General features: G+C 45.0%; 1 protein-coding gene and 2 pseudogenes across 2 annotated transcripts in view; 1 reads left to right on the forward strand and 2 right to left on the reverse strand.

Moving 5' to 3' along the window:
• The window catches only part of LOC143266946 (schlafen family member 1-like), a 43,629-nt gene extending 23,693 nt beyond the window's left edge, over positions 1 to 19,936 (reverse strand). Inside the window, exon 1 of the mRNA XM_076543002.1 lies at positions 19,846 to 19,936. The gene's annotated coding sequence lies outside the window, so the exon portion shown is untranslated. The remainder of the gene's footprint in view (positions 1 to 19,845) is intronic.
• On the reverse strand, positions 272 to 19,981 carry LOC102905347 (schlafen family member 2 pseudogene; annotated as a pseudogene). Its single transcript, XR_013041800.1, has 2 exons — positions 19,846 to 19,981; positions 272 to 2,442 (listed from the first exon to the last, which is right to left on the reverse strand). The product of XR_013041800.1 is annotated as a schlafen family member 2 pseudogene (transcript).
• Positions 17,109 to 18,638, forward strand: LOC143266944 (eukaryotic translation initiation factor 2-alpha kinase 1 pseudogene; annotated as a pseudogene).
• Positions 19,982 to 21,446: the final 1,465 nt, after the last annotated feature.

Consider the following 21,446-nt stretch of genomic DNA (forward strand, 5'->3'; position numbering starts at 1 on the left):
AGCTTGGTCTACACAGTGAGTCCCAGGACAGACCTACACAGAGAAACCCTGTCTCAACAAACAAACAATCCAACAAAACACCTGTTCCTGTCAGTCTGTCCCACTTCCCCACACCCATGGCCTCACACACCCCACAATACCACCCTCCGACCCCACCACTGAGAGCACAGCCAGTGAGCTGCAGTAAGAATTTACTCACAGCCTTATGCTAAGCAGGTGTCTTAGTTGGGGTTTCTATTGCTGCATTGACACACCATGACCAAAAAGCAAGTTCTGAAGAAAAGGGTTTATTTGGCTTACATTTCCACAGTGTGGTCAGCATTGAAGGAAGCCTGGAAAAGAACTCAAACAGTGCAGGAACCTGGATGCAGGAGCTGATGCAGATGCTGGGCTCTCACATATCAATCACTGGTTTAGAAAATGTCCTGGGCAGCAGAGCCTGAAAGGTGGCTCCACCCTTTGACAGCTGTGGCACTCAGGTGAGCGGGCCCTACCCCTCTCAAGGGCAGTGCTGGAGAGCTGGCCCTGGTACACAGGTGCAGGAGAGTGGGTGGGCTGACCATCTCAGCTACCACCCAGTCCCAGGTCCAGGGTTCCGAGTTGGCTCACCCCAGCATCTACCCCAGCCATGAACTGCTGGCATATGTTAGGGGCTAATCTTTAGAAGCATAGTTGCAGGACATCCGTGACACAGGACTACAATAAAGAGGATGTCTGAAAGGGGTACAGAGGAGGATCCAGTATTGATAGTGTAGTAGAAGCCAGAACCCTTGAACCCCAACAATAACTCATTGCAACAAACATTTGTCAGTAAAGATATCTGAGCAAAAGATTATACTGTGTGACACACCACAGCTCCCATGGCAAGATTTATTTTTTAATTTTTATTTAGATTTTTTGGGGTTTTTTATTAATTTATTTATTGGTTGTTGTTGTTGTTTTCTTTTGCAAAGAAGGTTGCAAAGGCAGTGAGCAGTTGGAGAGAGATAGAAAGATGATGTGAATTGGGGTGTAATTTCCAAAGAACCAATAAAAAGTTAAAGAAGAAAAAAAACAGAAGAAGAAAGAAAATGTCCTGCAGACTTGGCTAAAGCTTGAACTATGAAGGCCTTTTCTTTTCTCAACTGAAGTCCACAGCAAGGAATGGTTCATTGACAGCAGACCTCTACTGAGGAATCCTCACCAGTTAGACAGCTTCAGGGACAGGCAGGCTTAACCCACTTGTGGCCATGAAATGCTTCAGCTGTGACAGGCCAGAAGGATGGCATTGTTGAAGACTCCAGGTGTTCCTTGAGGGCATCAGCTAATACATGACCAGTCAGTGGGCATGTGTGAACTCATTCACTAATGGTTCCAGAGCCTGGTTGGCCATCCATCATGCTCTTGACCCATTCCTCTGCAGTAAACCTCTTCACACAGCTGTCTTCCACATGCCAGGAATCAGGCTCTGCAGCGAACACAGCACAGCAGAATCTCTCTACTCTGAGTGCACAGACATAGGAACACACAGCTCCAGGTCTGTGGACTGGGATGAATTTGCATGTGTACTTTATCTTCTCCTGTGCCTCACAGAAGTGAGTGACAGGCAGCTGTTGGATGCATTTGTCTATTTCACTCTCTAGATGATCAAGATCGCTCCTCTCTGCTTCAAAACCAATGATTTGCTGTTTGTTCCCGTCCAAACCAATGAACAAATATCCCCCATCAGTGTTGGCAAATGCAGAAACATGTCGAGGGATGAGCTCTTTAATGCGCTTCTGCAGCTGTTTCCCGGAAAGCAATGTAACTTCAACAAAGGTGGATCTGGAGAAGGGGAAGTCTTCCTGGTGCTGAAATTGTGTCTTGTTAAAAACTGCAGCAGCCAGGTCCTCCACGTGACTCTCTTCTTCTACTCCAGGGCAGACTCTGTGTGCAGGCAGCTCTGGTCCCACACAGGATCGCCCTCCAGTTTCTTTCAGGTCTTGGAGGAACTCGAGAGCAGCAGCAGCATTCACTTCAACTGAGGATGACATGCTTCTGGTGTACAAATTGGTTCTCAGGGTGCCAATCGGGAGCCCAAAGACATCCAGGCTCCATGATTTTACAAAGATATAAACGTAGCCTCCATCCTCCGTGACGTCTAAGTGCCAGTTAACAAATGGCAGACATTGACAAAGAGAGGCTTCCAAATCCAGTCCCAGTCCATCCCTGGTGAGGTTATAATCTTCATTTTCAATTTGAACCTTGATCACCCCACCTCCAGAGTTCAGGAGGGCACACACAGCTTGAGAGATGTTTTCATTCTCCCGTTTTCTGAGGTGATGGCTCTTCATTTTCTTTCTATTCTTCTCCCCAAGAGTGAGAGCTCCTACATCTAGAACCAGTTGAGCACAGTCTGTTTCCAGATCAACAGTGACGGCCATTCCTCCAGCAGCCTTTGCAATTTCAAGCTGAATTTCTTTCCTGTAAAACAGACAGAGCCTTTAGAACGAGACCTAACCAGGAGAGAGCAAATCTGTACTGTGGAGCCAACAGCACAATCTTTGGCTACATATGTTCCACAGGATTGGTCATCATGCAGGTGGAGAAACAGTTTTTTTTTTTTTCAGAGACTTTGCACTCATTAGCTGAACTTATAAGCCTACAGGTTTTGCAGATGTGATGTTACAAGTGTAGTTAAGCCCTTTGAATTTTCAATCCCATTTTAATCTTCACTTATATCTTTTCCAGTCCTTGATATAGTATTCAGCCTCCTCTAAATAAACCCCAGTGGAATCTGTGTGACTTTTATCTTTTATGAAATATAGGCATTAGTTATGCAATTTTTTAAGATTTTTTTATTTTAGGTCTACTGATGTTTTACCTGCATGTCTGCCTTATGGACCATATGCATATAGCAGCCCCAGAGGCTAGAAGAGGGCATCAGATCCCTTGGAAGGGAGTTACAGGTGTTTGTAAGCGCCATGTGGGTGCTGGGTATTGAAATCTTGTGTTCTGGAAGAGCAGTCAGTGCTCCTAATCACTGAGCCATCTTCTAGCTCAGCTTTCAAATTATTTATGGTTAGTATCCATTCTGTCTCTTTTGTAATTAGGCTATTTGTTTACCTTTGACTGAGTGCATTATCTTCTTGGATATTAACCCTTTATCAGACTGTGCATTACAAATCTCTTCTCCCTCTGTAGATTGTCAGTGTTTTTTCATTGCTGTGCAAGAACAATCTAGTTTGATGGAATCACAGGTCTGCTTTGATTTTTTTTTTCTTGTGCTTTAGGAAACATCAGGACATGTTTTTTTCTCTGTTGCTGTGACAAATATCCCGACCAAAAGCAACTTCAGGTTGGAACAGGTTTAATTCCAGCTCACCATCCACCACTGAGGAATGTCAAAGCAGGAAGTGGAAGGCAGGCCTACTTACTATTCCACACAACACTACCTTTGACCAAAGAACTCACTTCTCAGCCAAAGAAATGTCCCAGAAACCATGAAGGATGTTGCTGGCTGGCTAGCTTTCTTCTGCTGTTCAGTTTTCCCTGCCTTGGACTGGAGCTGTCCAAAGGGTTCTGGACCCTCCTACATCAATTAACAATCAAGACAATCTCACACAGAGACCAATCGGTTATAGGCAATCCCTCAACTGATGTACTCTTCCCAGATAATTCTAGGTTGGGTCCAGTTGACAGTAGAGCCAATCAAGGCAACATCCAAATGACCTTTGCCAAAACTTTGTCCTAGAACTTCCCTTCTGTGTCTTGTTTTTCTGTTTCTTACATTTTTTTCTGTTCTTACATTTATATGTTTAATTAATTTTGTATTCAGCTTGTGTAATATGGTGTAGGAAAAGGTCAAATCTCATTCTCTGCAAGTGGACATCACCTCAAGTGTCTGAACAACTTTGTCTACTGTCTACGGTCTTACTTTCTCTGAAGGAGATCCTGCTTATTGGCTTCCTGGTTTTGCATGGGCCTTGATTTCCTATTGTTCATAAGCCTTGTAGGTTTAGATTAAAACTGGCCAGTTAAGAAAGTCACTAGCTCTGCTAATCTTTCCAGGGTACCTCCATGCCTGCCTTTACTAATTAGCTGGGCATGCCCTCAGCCTCAGCCTCAGCATGAGGTCAGCCTTTAGGCCTCTGTGGCTGGGTGTGGAGCTTTTACCCACCACCCCCACAGCTTCCCAGAGTTTTCTTGAGTGCGAGCAGCAAGAAATATTAGATAGAAGGATTTATAGCGGAGAATCTTGCGGAGATAAACAGATAGAAAATAAAGGATAGCCTCGAGAGGGCCTGGAACCTATTCCAACAGGCCCCGACTGTCTCTGGCCCAGGGTTTTTATAGAGACGCCAAGGGGTGGAGCAAAAGACCTCCTTCCCCAGCACAGCCAAGTGCAGAGCATCTCAGACACCTGCACTCAGGCCCGTGGTCCTGATCATCCTCTATTCGGACCTGCTGGGTAAAGCCATGAGGAACCCGAGAATGGGCTCCCACAGGTCCCCCCTTCTTAATATATAAAAAAAAATCTATTAATGGCTTACAGCAATCTCCATAGCTGTTACACCTCCCAGTATGGGAGTAGAGGATGATATAGATGGCATTTCTCTTTTGAATTAGGTCCAAGGTGACCACAGCAGTCTTAGCTGCCTCAAGCCCTTTCTAAACCAAAACTCTTAAGGCGGCTACAAACTTAAAGAATCCCTTAGCTTCATCATTACCATTAACAAGTTAACATAAATATTGCTATACATAGTCACAATTCTCTCAATCTTACAACTCAAAGCAAACTCTTAACAGAACCATTAGAATTAGCATATATGGTGCTATATAATAGTTAACAATTTTCTCCATCTTACAACTTTAACTCAGTCATTTGAATTTTCTTGTTAACAGAACATAGGAAAAACTTCCATGTATTCACATCAAACTTAAACATTTCCTTAATTCCACAAAGCCAGGGTGCATTAATATCAATAGGTTTCTGCGAACATAATTCAATCTCATAGCTCCTCCTTTTCTTTATAATTTTTAAGCAAAATCTCAAGCCTAGTTAGAAAACCCAAACTTTTTTGTTTAAACAGTTCCATTTGTAACACAAAACCAGTTTCATAAGTAATTCCATTTTTACATAAACAGTTCCACAAAACAACTCATAACTCACCAGTTAATAAAGCATATATGCATACACAAAACTGCATCTTGATTCTAAGTAGAAATACATTTCTTTATTTAAACAGTTCCATTTTTAACCCAATTCCAGAAAACCGTTCCTAGGTCATTACTATAAGTAAGCTCAAAATTGTCCCATTGCAATGAAATCTCTATTGTTTATTTCATTTAAGTACCAAAATTTAAATGATAAATATTGGTACTAGCCTTCCAAATTTGAAGAAATCCATAACCAAAATGTTTTTGTAATTTTATCTCATTTTAAGTTCAAAAAGTTCAAACAAGAAATAAATTCTGCTATCAGGCTTTCACTTCCAAATGTGAAGAGACGTTTTTTAACCAAAACTTTTTGCAGTTAATAATTTTTGTTCAAACAAGCGTCTCTGCAACTTTTGTTCTCACAGACAGACCTTTTTAGTTATAGTAATATTTTAAACCGCACCGTTTTTGCTGTTAGCTCAGGTTTTTCTGTGCTGCATTGATATTCCACGGATCTCAGCTGCAGATGCCTTGTGCTGGTTCTGGCGTCCGCCATTCTTAGCTTCTTAGCGGCTTCTGGAGCCTTTGAAACCATTCAGACTGCCTACTTTGCAGTCTACTGGGACACTAACCTTCTGTGTCTCAGGTTCTTTCACCCTATACATTAAGAATAGACTCACACTTAACATTTACACTTTATAAACTCACATATAACTTTTTTTTTGCCTTGCAAAGCATTTAGACTCACATTTAACATTTACATTTTTTCAAACTCACATATAACGTATTAACATCTACTTATTTATACTCCTTAAGGAAACTATAGAACTACTTTAGCAAATATATTTCTTATTAATTCTTATAAACAACTAGTATCTTTACTTCTTACAAGCTTATTACTACATATCTTAAGACTACCTTAGCTACTTCTTGCAAGCTTATATTCTTAAAGGAATTCTATTGATTTATTTTACAAACTTATATAGGCTACCATTAGCATATATCTAACTTAGCAAACACCTAAAGATTTCTTAACACAGATCTAACAAGACAGAATTTTTACAAACTCACATATCTTATTTTCATCTTTCTACTTCTTACTCTTAATTATTATCACCATCTCTATTAGAAAGATTCTCTTAACTAGATAGGAAGTACGTACATCATTTCTAAAGTTTACAGTTTATAGTTAGCTTTGTTATAAAGCACTGGGATTTAGTGAATGTTGTCATTATAGAGTTGTGATACTTGTTGCTAGGGTACTGTAACATTCTCAGGACGAAGCCACACCCCAAAGTTGCCAGTTCTCTCAGCCGTTCCGGACCGGCAGAGATGCACTGTCAGCGGTAGACAGTTTTTAACTAGAGGCTGTCCCTTCACCCAAATTCATAATGGCTCCCCTAAGAACTTCAATTCAAACAAACGTTTCTATTACAGTACTTTTGGTTTGCTCTACTGAAAAACTTCACTTCACACTGAGGGTGAAATTACCATATTTAGCTGCTGTAAAGCTCTTCACCAAAAACTGCACAGCTATTAGGTGGTATTTTAAGGATTTTAAAGTGACTTGTTTGCTCTTATAGGTAGCTTTTTATCATCCAACTGCCGTAAAAACTTTGCACAGCTATTAGGGTAAATAAGGCATTTTACCAATGGCGCCCCAAACCACAAAGCACCTAGTTCCGTATCCTTTCAATTTTTCATTGGAACTGACACTTAAACCCTTAGACGACTTTTCCACTTTTTCTTTTAAAAGCTGTATTTTAATTTTAGAGCTGACAAAAGTGTTTCAGGGCAATGTCGCCATCTTTAGCAGAAAAACTACCTTTCCCAGAATGAATTTCCCTTATATCAGTCCATAATAATATCAGTCCCATATCAGTCCCTTATATCATTTCCCATAGTTCTTTTGGGTCTGAGAGTCAACTGGTTCTCTTTTACCAGACTTCCTTACAAATTCTTGCCCAGGAGGTTTGAACAAAGTTTTTTGCCTTTTCAATGGGAGATTTGAACAAGCATTTTACATTTTCAGCTATGGGACATTGGGAGGTTTCTGGTCTCTCAGCTGGCTTCAACAGGTGTCTCTCCTTCATCAGACACTGGCCCCCCGAATCAGAACCGCACCTGCCTCGTTAGCACGCATTGAGGCTGGCATTTCTGATAGCCACTTTCCTCGGGGCTTGTGTTTGTTTTAGCCAGTCAGTGAAAAACAAGATCATTTACAACAGCTTTTCCATAGCTCCTTCAGAGATTTTTCTCCCACTGATTTATCTCATTTTGCTTGTTCCTTCCCCCCCCCCCCCAGGTGCAGAGCTTCAGGTATCTGAGGCTCTGTTCCTCTGCTAGCTGCTTTTGGAGGTAGGGGCTTTTTCTCTCCCGAATCTGCCTCCAATTCTAGCAGCTTTTTCAGGTCATACATTTTCTGGGGAGGATTATGTCCCTTCTCTGTTTCTTCAGAGTCTTTCTCCCAGACAGTTCCCAGTTTGGTCTCAATTTATCCCCTCTACCCCAGAAACAGTTTCCGACACTACAGCGGTGGCTTTCCCTGCTACTGAAGATAGGGGCTTTTTGTCCGTTTCTGTTTTTGGGGTCTGTGTGGTTTGCGTACAGACTAAAAAATTTAACAAGGGAGGTTTTTGCCATTTCTAAACTCCCATTAGGACAGGTGTTTTGCCTCTTCAGGCCTTCACCTGGCCCAGTCCCCCAGTGGGTTGTGTTTGCTTGTCTGGGTGCTCAGGACAGAGCTTATGCCAAAGGCAATCACCCCTTAGGGCTACACTCCCTCATCTCATGGGAGTCAGTTGAAACAAAGCTTTTCTCAAAGAGATGCTTTCTCTGACAGAAAAGAAAGCTTTACTCCTGGATAGTTCTGTTCTGCCCTGGCTGGGCTCTTTCCCCAGACAGCGTTCTGACTTGGCAGAACAACTGCTTCAGATACAGTTCAGCTTTACTGTTTTCCCAGAAAGGTCCTTACTCTGACAGGAAAGCTTTTTCTCAGATTTCTTTTTGCAGCTGTGGACCTATCAACCCGGGACTTGTATGAAAGTGGACAACTGTGCCGTTCCCACAGGCTTTAGTTTTGTTTGTTGTTCATTAGCAATCTTCCCCTGGGTCCTGTACCTTCCTGCCTCAGCTCTGTGCTCCAGGAAGTTTACAACTGCAGGAACCCTAGTATCCCCAAAATGCACTCCAACTCAGAGATGCTGGCCAGTCACCTCTGGGTTTTTGGTCAGAAGCGAGGATTCAATGCTAACAGTTTGCATTGCTTCAGGGGATCTTTGCATTAGGAGGATTAGGAGCACCTTTTCATTCTGAAATGCTCACTCAAAACCTTTGCTGCCTCAGCTCAGCTGTAACTGTGAAGCTTGACTATTTTGCTTTTCTCAGGTAAAGTTTCCGGCCCTTTTTGGGCTCTCTGTAGCTCTTCACCCACATTCTCCCCGAGCGTTTCCCTCAGGGTACTCTTACCCACTGTCTTTTACTAGCTTGAAGAGACAGAGCTTAGAAGGGGTTTTTAGAAACTTGTCCTTGCCTCCTGCATTGCAGGGATGATTTTTAAAGATTGAAAGAGAACTTAGAGGTTTTGCTGTCTTAAGAGGTTTGTTGTTTTCCCTTAGAGCTAATCACAGGTGGTCCCCATACTAATATCTTCAGGTGATCCTAATTTGTCCTCAGGACAATTTTAGTTTTTAAGTTTAAGAGAGCTTTTGAGAAAGATTAAGGATTTTTAGAGAGGATTTCCCCCCCAAAATTTTCCAAGAAAAGCTTTATAGCTTAAGAGAAAGATTTCTTTCCCTCCAGGAGAAAGACCAACTTTTCCCAAAACTTCCCAACTTTAAACTTTGACTTCTTACACCCCCATTTTTGCCTCAGGGAGAAGTTACATTCTCCTGCCACTTGGACTTAGCATTTCAGCTGTCCCCAGGTCAAAAGCTTCCATAGGAAACTTTTTCTTCCCAATAAGCTCAAAGAGCTTTTTTTACTACCCATAAAGCCCAAAGAAAGATTTTTTCCCCAGTTTGCTTTCAAAGCCCCCAAAGTTAGAAAAATGAAGTTTTTCTGTCTAGTTGCCTTACTTATTTTTTCCTACACAATCTTACACTTCTAAGTTTTTCCTAAACTATATTACTACCCTATACCTTATACTTATCACAGATAGAAATTGAGAAAGGGATAGAAAATAGAAATTTTTGACAGAAGAGAATTTCGCTGCAGCATTGGACATCCTTCCAGTCCACTTTCCTTTTCTCTCGAGGATAAAACCCCTGCCTCACCAAAAAATATATAAAATATATATTTTTTTTCATAACACCGGCATGCCTTTCCACTGGCAGGGCTGACTCAGCACTTTCACCAAAAACTCTGTATTAAAACTATTATTTTCCTTTATCTTTAGTCCCTATTACTTTGTCTTAAGTCCCTGTTCATTTGTCTTTAGTCCCCCCCCCCCTTTTTTTTTGTCTTTTTTTTAGTCCCTGTTCATGGCACCATTCTGCAGGGCGTTTACCCACCACCCCCACAGCTTCCCAGAGTTTTCTTGAGTGCGAGCAGCAGGAAATATTAGATAGAAGGATTTATAGCGGAGAATCTTGCGGAGATAAACAGATAGAAAATAAAGAATAGCCTCGAGAGGGCCTGGAACCTATTCCAACGGGCCCTGACTGTCTCTGGCCCAGGGTTTTTATAGAGACACCAAGGGGTGGAGCAAAAGACCTCCTCCCCCAGCACAGCCAAGTGCAGGCCATCTCAGACACCTGCACTCAGGCCCGTGGTCCTGATCATCCTCTATTTGGACCTGCTGGGTAGAGCCATGAGGAACCCGAGAATGGGCTCCCACAGCTGGGGAGGTGGCTCTGTAGGTATTGGGCCCCACAAGGCCCTGGCGTGGGGCCCAGTGTAACTTCCCAAGCCTAGCTCGAGTTTGGCGACCTGTCCTGGGACATGACTTCTGCATACCAGTGACTCAGTACTGCCTGACCTTGAATCAGCCTCTGCCTAGTAACTGCTGAGATGGCATCATCTCATTGGCCACCTATCTTCACCCCATCCCCCCATCACACCAAAACCTATATAAAAGTTCACTCCTGATGCAATAAAGCGAGTTCCTACTTCAACAAGTCTCCAGGCCCAGTGTGTTTCTCTCTGCTGGACAGGAGGGGGGCCGCTCGACACTCATCATCCCTCTCAGCCCCAGGAGAGACCAGCCGGCCTGGTCCACCCTACCTGTAGGTCAGACCGACATGTAGGGAAAGTGTTGTGCAGCATGAGGACCTGAGTTGGATTCCCAGCACCCACCTAAAAAGTTGAGTGCTGTGGATATAACTCTATATAAATAAAACACTGATGGCCAGTGACCAGACAGGAAGTATAGGTGGGACAAGGAGAGAGGAGAATTGGGGAAACAGGAAGAAGGGGGAGAGACACTGCAGCCACCCACCGCCAGCATGTAAAGATGCCGGTAAGCCACCAGCCACGTGGCAAGGTATAGATTTATAGAAATGGGTTAATTTAAGATATAAGAACAGTTAGCAAGAAGCCTGCCACGGCCATACAGTTTATAAGTGATATAAGCGTCTGAGTGATTATTTTATACGTGGATTGTGGTACTGCGGGGCTTAGTGGAACCTGGAGAGAAGCTCTCCAGTAACAGCTGAGAATGACTGCATGTGCCTAACACCCCAATATTGGTATCAAAGATGGGGGTCCCTGGGTCTAATTAACCAGGTAGTTCTTTCTTCTCAAATTATAGCACTGACTCTGGGGGGAATTCCTTCAGAAGGAAACTGGGGATTCAGGGTTTCTAGTCAGTTATGATTGACAGGAAAGAGGATGACATTCTCACTCTGCCACAATTGCAGGTTGGTAAGAAATTGCAGAAAAGAGGGGACTGAGATGGTTGAGCCATCCAGATGTGAGCCCATTTTCCCTGATACCCTGCCAGAGATCATCATCTCCAACCAAAAGGCTGCAAGGAGTCTAGCAATGTGTTGGCCATGGGAGGCTGATGTGGGCATTGTGAGCTTGAGGCATGCAGAACACACATAGTGAGTTAGAGGCCAGCCTGGGGAAAACACCAAGACCCTGTCTGCACTACTCCCCTCTAAAATAGTAAAACAAAACCACAACCGAAGTAAACTGGAACTAAAGCAGCCTGTACTGCCAGAAGGGAGCAGTTTCCTTTCTGCCCAGTTAGAAGCTGCAGACCCGCCCTGTTCCATGCCCTGCTGAGCAGTCTCAGTTCCTCATTCCCTCCCAGTCGCTCTGTCCAGCACCCTCCTTATCAGGACCTGTGCTAAGCAGCACCCCTGGGTCACTCTCCACATGGAAATAGGACAGAAGTCACATCTCACACCAAAGTGCCAAAGGACAATACTCAAGTCCCCGGGAAATGTGGAACTCAAGGGGATGCAATACAGTCCTAGTTAATGGAGTTGTGGGCTAGTTCTGGACACTGGCCTTCTCACTGCAAAACCTGTGACTGTGTTAAATTTTCAATGGTTCCCCTCTGGATAAGTGAGACAGTTGATTAGCTTGATCTGTTTGGGAGGCATCCAGGCAGTGGGACCAAGACCTGTCCTCAGTGCATGGGCTGGCTGTTTGGAACCTGGGGCTTATGCAGGGACACTTGGCTCAGCCTGGAAGGAGGGGACTGGACCTGCCTGGACTGAATCTACCAGGTTGAACTCAATCCCCAGGGGAGTCTTTACCCTGGAGGAGATGGGTATCTGGGGTGGGCTGGGAGGAAGTTGGAGGGCCTGAGGGGGGAGGACAAAAGAATCCGTGGCTGGTATGTAAAATTAAATTATAAAATAAAATTTTAAAAAATTTCAAGGGTTCAAAATTCGCTTTTTTAAGCATGTCTATGGGACACAGTCCTTCGAAAACAAACAGGACAAGTAAGCCACAAACTCAGGCATGTAAATTCATTAACCTCTTTGCAACTTTAGGTCTGGTTTACAAAACAGATTGCCCCATCACCTTTATAAACCTTTTGCCTATGTGCCATGTGTGTCTACCCTCTATCCAGAGATGTCCCTTGTTCTTCCTGGACAAATACCCCTGTCCCCTTTTCCTTTTCTCCTTCCTTTATTCTCCCTTCTCCCCTATCTCCTTCACCAGTGCATCCTAGCCCATTCTAATACAGATCTAAATCTAAATCTAAAATTAAATCTAAATCTACATCTAAATCTCCCTTTTCCTCCTCCTAAAAGTTGCCCATAAATTCTGGGGGCTGAGGCTGCAAGCCTTCAATCCCAGCACTCGGGAGAAAGAGCTAGGTGGAACTCTTGTGAGTTCGAGGGGCAGCCTGGTCTACAGAGGGAGATCCAGGACAGGCACCAAAACTGCAGGGAGAAACTCTGGAAAAAACCTAAAAAAAAAAAAATGACTCCTGCAAGGTGATTTGCTGCACGTTTCTGCCTGAATCAGAAAACAGCCACTTGAAGTTAACTTTCCTGCTCCCACGTAGAAAAGAATCTCTGAGTAAAAACAGGTATTTGGCTGGGGTTTATAACTAATCTGGAGTCCGAGTTTCACAGAAAATATTCAGTGTACTTCAAAAAGTGTTACAGTAGAGGTTTTTAGTATAGTTCACCTTAAGTCAGGAAGTGTTGCAGTAGAGGATTTTAGTATAGTTCACCTTATTTCAGGAAGTGTTATACAGTAGTGCTGTTTTGGATACTTCCCTTCACTTCAGGAAGTGTTAAACAGTAGTGCTGTTTTGGATACTTCCCCGGAGGTGGGCGGGCCCAGTGGCAGCAGCAGGCCCAGCGGTAACCAGCAGAGACATACAGGCCCGGTGGCGGCCTGCAGAGGTGGATGGGCCCTACAGCAGTGACAAGCAGAGGTAGGTAGGCCCGCGGTGGCAGCCGGCAGAGACATACAGGCCCGTTGGCGGCCCGCAGGGGCAGACAGACGCAGCGGCAGCTGACAGGGACATACAGGCCCGGCGGTTGAGACAAGTGGACGCAGGTGGGCCTGTGGCGGCGGGCCACAGGAGTGGACAGGCCCGGGGACAGAGAGGGGCGGACACAGCTTGGAGCGGGGACGCCCCTGGCCCCAACACCTGGGGAAAGGCTATCTCCGTGGGTCGGAACCAGGGCAAGTCTGGGCACTCCGTCTGGGGACAACCCACGGCCCAACTGCTGATCCTGTGAAACCCAACAACTTGGAGGTGTTGGTGAGACTACCCTGCTCAGCTGAAACCCATCTGGGAGAGGATTCAGATGCCTACAGTTGGAAGTCTGAAGAAACAAGATCAGCTGAGGAGTTGACAAATGAACAAAACGTGACCTGGGAACACAGAAGAAGGCGCTACCCAGCCACTAAACCAGATCACCAGAATCATAAGTATATAATTCACCAACTGAAATCAGCTGTCCCTGAAGAAACAGCCCAATAGCACCAATTTAACCAAGAACCCCTACTAAACCAAGACTAAAAATTAGAACAAGAGAGGCACTCTCAGACACAGACACCACCTGCACCGCACAGAGGAAAAGATGAGTAGACGCCAGCGCAAAAATACAGGCAATAACATAAAGACCTATATGGCAACATCAGAACCTAGTGATTCTACACTTGCAAGACCTAAACATACCATGACAGAAGAAACAGAAGAAATCAACCCTAAAAATGACTTTAAGAAGATGATAGAGGCCCTTAAAGAAGAAATAAAACATTCCCTCAATGAGGAAATAAAAACTTTCCTTAAAGAGGAAATGAAAAACTACCTTAAAGAGGAAATAAAAACTTTCCTTAGAGAGGAAATGAAAAACTCTCTGAAAGAGTCATGTCCTCTTTTAAGTTCTTTTTTTCATTCACCAAACCTGTCTTTAGATCTTTCTTCTCTTTTCAAGGTTTATCCACTTACTTTGTAGAGGAATACTTTGAGCAGAATACAGTGTCGACATTTGTCATGATATTGTGCTCCCCAAAATATTGTGTACCCTAATAAACTTATCTGGGGCCAGAGAACAGAACAGCCACTAGATATAGAGGCCAGAAAATGGTGGCACACATGCCTTTAATTATAACATTCCAGAGGGAGAGATGCACCTGGATCTCTGTGAGTTCAGTGATACACTGGAAACAGCCAGGCAGGGTAACAAGAGACTTTAATCCCAGGAAGTGATAGCAGAAAGCAGAAACGTATTTAAGGGGTGGTATTTAAATGCTTTTAGGCTTTTGAGCAGCACAGTTCAGCTGAGAGGCATCCAGTCTGAGGCAACAGGATCAGCTGAGGAACTGGCAAGGTGTGGTGGCTGTGGCTTGTTCTGCTTCTCTGATCTTCCAGCTTTAACTCAATACCTGGCTCCAGGTTTGTTTTTGTTAATAAGACATGTTAAGTTTCATGCTACAGACAGTACCTCCACACTTGTCTATTACAAATTCCCTTTTACACTTTGCTTCCTTTGGCAGAGGACTGGACAGAATATACATCACTTGGCTCTTGAGGGACCAACAGTGACATAACATTCTGGTCCATGCTCTGTTGGGAACTGGAGGGTGTTAGGCCCCTGTGTATTTCTGTACAGTGTTAGGTTCAAAGGAAACTCCAGTTCCCCACACTCCAAAAGCCAATCCAAGTAGTGAGAAATGAGCTCAAATTAGACTATAGGAAGATTTCTGGTAAAATGATGAAAGCCAGCATTCCCGGCAAATTGGTGAAGTCAGTTTCTGTGAACCAAAGACTAAAATCAAAAACACTGATGACAGCTATTGTTGGACAGGGTGTGGAGCAAGGGGAACACTCCTGCTCTGCAGGTGGGAGTACAAACTTGTAGAGCCACATTGGAAATCAGTATGATGACTCCTTAGAAAATTGGGAAGCAATCTACCTCAAGAGCCAATGATACCACTCTTGGGCATATACCCAAGTGATGCTCAATGATACCACAAGGACACTTATTCAACTATGTTCATAGCAGCATTATTCCTAATAGCCAGAAGCTGGAAACAGCCTAGATGCCCCACAACCAAAGAATGAATCAAGAAAATTTCGTACATATACTCAATGAAGTATTACCCACCTGTAAAACACCAGAAGAGCTAGGAAACAAGGAACACCCTAAGAGGGATGCAGGGATTGATTTGGGAAGGGGAAACAGAAGAGATCTCCATGAATAAACTGAGAATGCGGTGGGGGAAGAGAAGAGGTGATGGAGGATGAGAACATGAGGGAACACCATGGTTGGTCTGGGGCAGAGTAGGAATGGAAGAGCAAGGAAAGAAATATCTTGATAGAGGGAGACATTATGGGGTAAGGGAGAAACCTGGTGCTAGGGAAATTCCCAGGAATCCACAAGGACGACCACCGATAGACTACTAGAAATAAAGAGGGTGCCTGAGCTGGACTACACTGGTAAACAGGTTGGTGAATACCCTAACTGTCATCATAGAGCCTTCATCCAATAACTGGAGGAAGCAGATGCAGAGATTCACAGCCAACCACCAGGCCGAGCTCTGGGTGCCCAATTGAAGAGAGGGAAGAGGGATTATTTTAGCCAAAAGGGGTGGGTGTCATCAAGATCATGATTAGGACATCTACAGAGACAACTGAACCTAGCTCATAGGAACTCACCAACTTTAGACCAACAGCTCTGGAACCTACATGGGATCAGACTAGGCCCTCTGAAAATAGGAAGACAGTTGTATAGTTTGGTCTGTTTGAGGGGCCCTTGGCAGTGGGATTAGGATCTATCCGTGGTGCATGAGTGGGCTTTCTGGAGCCCATTACCTATGGCCAGAGGCCTTGCTTAACCTTGATGCAGGAGGAAGAGACTTAGTCCTGGCTCAACTGTGTATAGCAGGCTTTTCTGCCCGGCCATGGGAGGGGAGGCCTTCATTTGTTGGAGTTCAGCATGGGGGAAGGGTCAAGGAGGGGAAGGCTGGGAGGGAACAGGAGGAGGGATGAGAGGGAGAATCCATGGTTTGTATGTTAAATGAATAAAAATATTTTTTAATAAAAAAGAAGAAATAAAATTAAACACCTCACCCTAACACGGGGTTTTCCCCCATCACCTCTATAAACCTTTTGCCTATGTGCCATGTGTGTCTACCCTCTATCCAGAGGATGTCCCTTGTTCCTCCTGGACAAATACCCCTGTCCCCTTTTCCTTTTCTCCTTCCTTTATTCTCCCTTCTCCCCTATCTCCTTCACCAGTGCATCCTAGCCCATTCTAATACAGATCTAAATCTAAATCTAAAATTAAATCTAAATCTACATCTAAATCTCCCTTTTCCTCCTCCTAAAAGTTGCCCATAAATTCTGGGGGGTGAGGTTGCAAGCCTTTAATCCCAGCACTTGGGAGGAAGAGCTAGGTGGATCTCTGTGAGTTTGAGGGGCAGCCTGGCCTACAGAGGGAGATCCAGGACAGGCACTAAAACTGCAGGGAGAAACTCTGGAAAAAACCTAAAAACCTAAAAAAAAAAAAAAAAAAAAAAAAAAAAAAAAAAAAAAATGACTCCTGCAAGGTGATTTGCTGCACGTTTCTGCCTGAGTCAGAAAACAGCCACTTGAAGTTAACATTCCTGGCCCCACTTAGAAAAGAATCCCTGAGTAAAAACAGGTATTTGGCTGGGGTTTATAACTAACCTGGAGTCCGAGTTTCACAGAAAATATTCAGTGTACTTCAAAAAGTGTTACAGTAGAGGTTTTTAGTATAGTTCACCTCACTTCCGGAAGTGCTATACAGTAGTACTGTTTTGGATACTTCCCTTCACTTCAGGAAGTGTTAAACAGTAGTGCTGTTTTGGATACTTTCCCTTACTTCAGGAAGTGTTATACAGTAGTGCTGTTTTGGATACTTCCCCTTACTTCAGGAAGTGTTACAGTGGCGTTTTTAGTATAGTACTTCTTTTCAAGGACTCACAGTGGCTATATATTGATTCCACAAAGCCAATTTCTCTCAAAGGCTTGCCTGGAGAGGTACTGTGAAGTGCTGGTTCTCACTGGGTAGGTCCTACTGTATTGGCTCTGTTTGTTCTAAAGGAAAGAATTAACTTGGAACACGAAACGAGTGCTTGGAAAATGACCATTGTTGTTGATCAGGAGATGGACTATGCACAAACCTCACGCTACTTAAATGAATTTGAAGAGCTTGCCTTCTTAGGAAAGGGAGGATATGGAAGAGTATACAAGGTCCAGAACAAAATAGACCGTCAGCATTATGCAATTAAGAAAATCCTGATTAAGAGTGCAACTAAAACAGACTGTATGAAGGAGCTACGAGAAGCAAAGGTTCTGGCAGGTCTCCGACACCCCAACATTGTTGGCTATCACGCTTCATGGCTAGAACTTGTTCGTGTGGTTCGGCCACAAGACAGAGTTCCCATTCAACTGCCCTCTCTTGAAGTACTGTCGGAGCATGAAGGGGACAGAGATCAAGGTGATATTAAAGACAATGAAAGCAGCTCATCCATTATCTTTGCTGAACACACCTCAGAAAAAGAGAAACCTTTTGGTGAATCTGACATTAAAAACGAGAATAACAACTTGGTGAGCCGCACTGCTGATTTAGTGATCAGCAACAGCAGTGAATTTGAATCGTCCACTGAGCTCCAAGAAAATGACTCGACCGATTTGTCTATCAGACCAGTTGTCAAGCATCAGCTGCCACTGGGGCATAACTCAGACTTGGAAGGGAATTCTACATCCACGGATGAGTCCTCTGAAGGCAATTTGAACCTGCTGGAGCAGACAGAGGTTCGGTACCACCTGATGCTGCACATCCAGTTGCAGCTGTGTGAGCTGTCCCTGAGGGACTGGATAGCCGAGAGGAACAAGCGGAGCCGGGAGTATGTGGATGAAGCTGCCTGTCCCTCCGTCATGGCCAGTGTTGCAACAAAAATATTTCAAGAATTGGTGGAAGGTGTCTTTTACATGCATAACATGGGCATTGTCCACAGAGATCTGAAGCCTAGAAATATTTTTCTTCATGGCCCTGATCAGCAAGTAAAAATAGGAGACTTTGGTCTGGCCTGTGCAGACATCATACAGAAGAGCTCAGGCTGGACCAGCAGACATGGAAAGGGAATGCCGACACATACGTCCAGAGTGGGGACCTGTCTGTATGCGTCACCCGAACAGTTGGAAGGATCCGAGCATGATGCCAAGTCAGATGTATAGCCTGGGTGTGATCCTGCTCGAGCTCTTTCAGCCATTCGGGACAGACATGGAGCGAGCAACAGTCTTAACAGGCATAAGGACTGGTCGGATACCCGAATCCCTTAGTAAGAGGTGTCCGGTACAAGCCAAGTACATCCAGCTCCTAACTGGGAGGAATGCATCACAGAGACCGTCTGCTCTTCAGCTGCTGCAGAGTGAACTTTTCCAGACAACTGGAAATGTTAATCTCACATTGCAGATGAAGATAATAGAGCAAGAGAAGGAAATTGAAGAACTAAAGAGGCAACTCAGCCTCCTTTCCCGGGACAAAGGGCTGAAGGGATGAGAGGGAAAGTGGGGGCCTAGCTATATAGCCTGAATTATGCTGCCCACCATGGGAAAGTGGACTTACACTCTTTGGGAGGCATCCAGGCAGTGGGACCAAGACCTGTCCTGGCTGTTTGGAAACTGGGGCTTATGCAGGGACACTTGGCTCAGCCTGGAAGGAGGGGACTGGACCTGCCTGGACTGAATCTACCAGGTTGAACTCAATCCCCAGGGGAGTCTTTACCCTGGAGGAGATGGGTATCCGGGGTGGCCTGGGAGGAAGTTGGAGGGCCGGAGGTGGGAGGACAAAAGAATCCGTGGCTGATATGTAAAATTAAATTAAATTATAAAATAAAATTAAAACGAAACATTTTCAATGGTTCATAATTCACCTTTTTTAAGCATGTGTCTCAGACATGATCCTTCAAAAACAAACAGGACAAGTAAGCCACAAACCCAGGCATGTAAATTCATTAACCTCTTTGCAACTTTAGGTCTGGTTTACAAAACAGATTCCCTGCCCCCACTCCGAAATTGCAGTGTTGACTGGAAAAAATTCCCTGAGACTTGGACTTGGCATTTAAGGTGTCTTGTTAGCTGTCCTCAGAAGGGAAGACCATGGCATTCAGATGCCAGGGCTCAGACTGGCAGGAAAACACACTGGGACAGGAGCAGGAGCTGCCTCTTGGAGAAGAAAGAGACATGCAGCAAGCACTCTGTGCTCCTCTGAGGTGCTTTGCATTTGGTCTGGAGAGCATTGTAAGCTTTCTGGGCTCCAGTGCACTTACTTCCTTTCTCATCTAGAATGCTGTTCCTGCCTGCCTGGTGGACATGTTTACCCAACTTCCCACAGGATCAGGTCTCCCTGTGAATGGGGAAGCCTCAAGGGGCTCTGGAGAGCAAGCAGCAGGAGCCTGATCCACTCACACCCTCTGCTGTCTGCCTCACTAGTACAGGCTCAGACCAAGCAGAACCTGAGCTCTCTTCCTGGACTCTTAAGCCCTCCTCCCTCCTCCCCAAGCAAACAAAGGCATTTGCTGGCACCCTCAGCTCACCAGGTGCCCTAGTCCTCCACAGCCTGGACTTTGTCAAAACGGGCCTTAGGAAGACTCCAAGGAGCCAAGAGTCCTAATAGAAACATAACCTTTCCAAGTTCCCCTGAGAGACAATGTTTGTACTGATGTCCCCATATGATCCCAGAGACTCTAGACTGTACCCTGGGATGGAAGTGAAGGGCAGAAAGGGCAGGAGGGGTTGGAGCTTGAGGAGGCTGGAATGAAGTGGTCACTTACCCAGGAGCACTGAGGTTGCCTAGCTGCTTTGTTTGAAGTGCAGGCCTTATGCCTGCTCCCAGTCAGCCCCCTGTTGAGCAGACTGCTTCTGCCTCAGCTCTGGTGTCTTACTGCAAACTTGAGAACTGCTTGTCTCTCTCTACCCCACCCTCAGTCCAGGAAGTGAAATTGCATAGAGGAAGCCAGAAGGCGCCCAAGGCATTTTCTATTGGTCAGAATGAAACACAGGCTCATAGCTGAGTAACCAGACCTTTGCATAGCCACTGCAACTGGCATTTCCAGAGCAGCAGGGCTGTCCCTTTACTCAAAAGAGCAGGTGGCCCTGTTAATGCCCCTGGAGTCACTTCAGCCCAGGGCTTAAGACATTCAGTACTGCTCCACTGGAAATGCAAATAGGTGAGATGCCCTCTGGGTGCTCCCAGGATCTTAAAGCCCATCTTGGGAGACAAGTTTCTAAGGGATTCCCAGGGCTATCTAAAGTGATCACCCCTCCTGCCATTTTGTTATAGTAATACTTCCCAAATTTGTTATGTTGAAAACCAGCCTTAAGAAACTGATTGTGGTTTTGAGCACATATGAACTGGGCAAAATATTCAGATTTCTTGACATTTTCCTAATGTGCTATGCTCATGCTCCGCCCACCGGCAGCCTCTCCTATGCTATTCTTCCTAAGAAACAACAGCCTTGGAAAGGCAAGGGCCCCAGAAATGTTCAGCTTACTGAGGCATCTCTGCTGTGAATCGCTTTGTCTGGGAGCGCCCCCCCCCCAAACCCCACTCCTGACTCTGCTGCTTGCTAGAAGTGCAGCCCAGAATCCCACTGTCCCTCCAGCCTAGTCCTCCAGAACCAGGGCTCATCCACATGTGCTGAGCTTCATCTCCTGTCACCACCAGGCCAGATCTGAGGACATTGCTTCACAGGCCTTAAGAGTCTTTCCTTTCATCTCTAATTTAAGAAAGAACAGGAAGGTGGGGCTTTCCCAGGGAGGCAGGAAGCAACTAAGAAGAAACCATATGCAGAGCATGAGGGAGGATATTCTGATCTATGCCCAGAGAGTGAGCAAAGACAGAAATCCCCCTCTGTACTCAGCATGTCTGGAGGTGGGGAGGAGGAATCTTAGGAGAGTGAGGCAGTGAACCCAGACAGTGAGCCTCCTCCACTCCAAGTCAAGAGCCTTGTGAGCACCAATGCACCCTCCCTCTTCCTAGGAATGGAAGGTCCTAGGGCTAGCACTAGGGCCAGGGCAAGCCAATGATCTGGGCTTTGGGGTTGTCAGGGAGGAAGGGGAAGAGGGTGGAGACACTGGCAGAACCAGGGAGGAGCAGCCTCTAGAGGAAGCATCTGGAAAAAGAGGTGCCAGTGCTTGTGGTGTGTGTGTCTCAAGTCTCTCCAGTTAACCTTCTCCTTCTCTCTTTCCCTTCCCCTCTTCTCTCTCCTCTGTCCTCCTAGCTTCTTCTCAATCAATCCTCAGAGTCCAATTCAGTCACAAAGTCAGAAAAAAGAACTGGAAAAAAGTCAGAAATAAGAACTGGCTGGGCTTCCTTTCCTCCAGCTTCCCTGATTCCTGTGTAACTCAGCCATGTTGACTAGTTCAGCCCTTT

This window comes from Peromyscus maniculatus, chromosome 8, assembly GCF_049852395.1.
Source record: "Peromyscus maniculatus bairdii isolate BWxNUB_F1_BW_parent chromosome 8, HU_Pman_BW_mat_3.1, whole genome shotgun sequence".
In the NCBI taxonomy this organism is placed as follows: domain Eukaryota; kingdom Metazoa; phylum Chordata; class Mammalia; order Rodentia; family Cricetidae; genus Peromyscus; species Peromyscus maniculatus.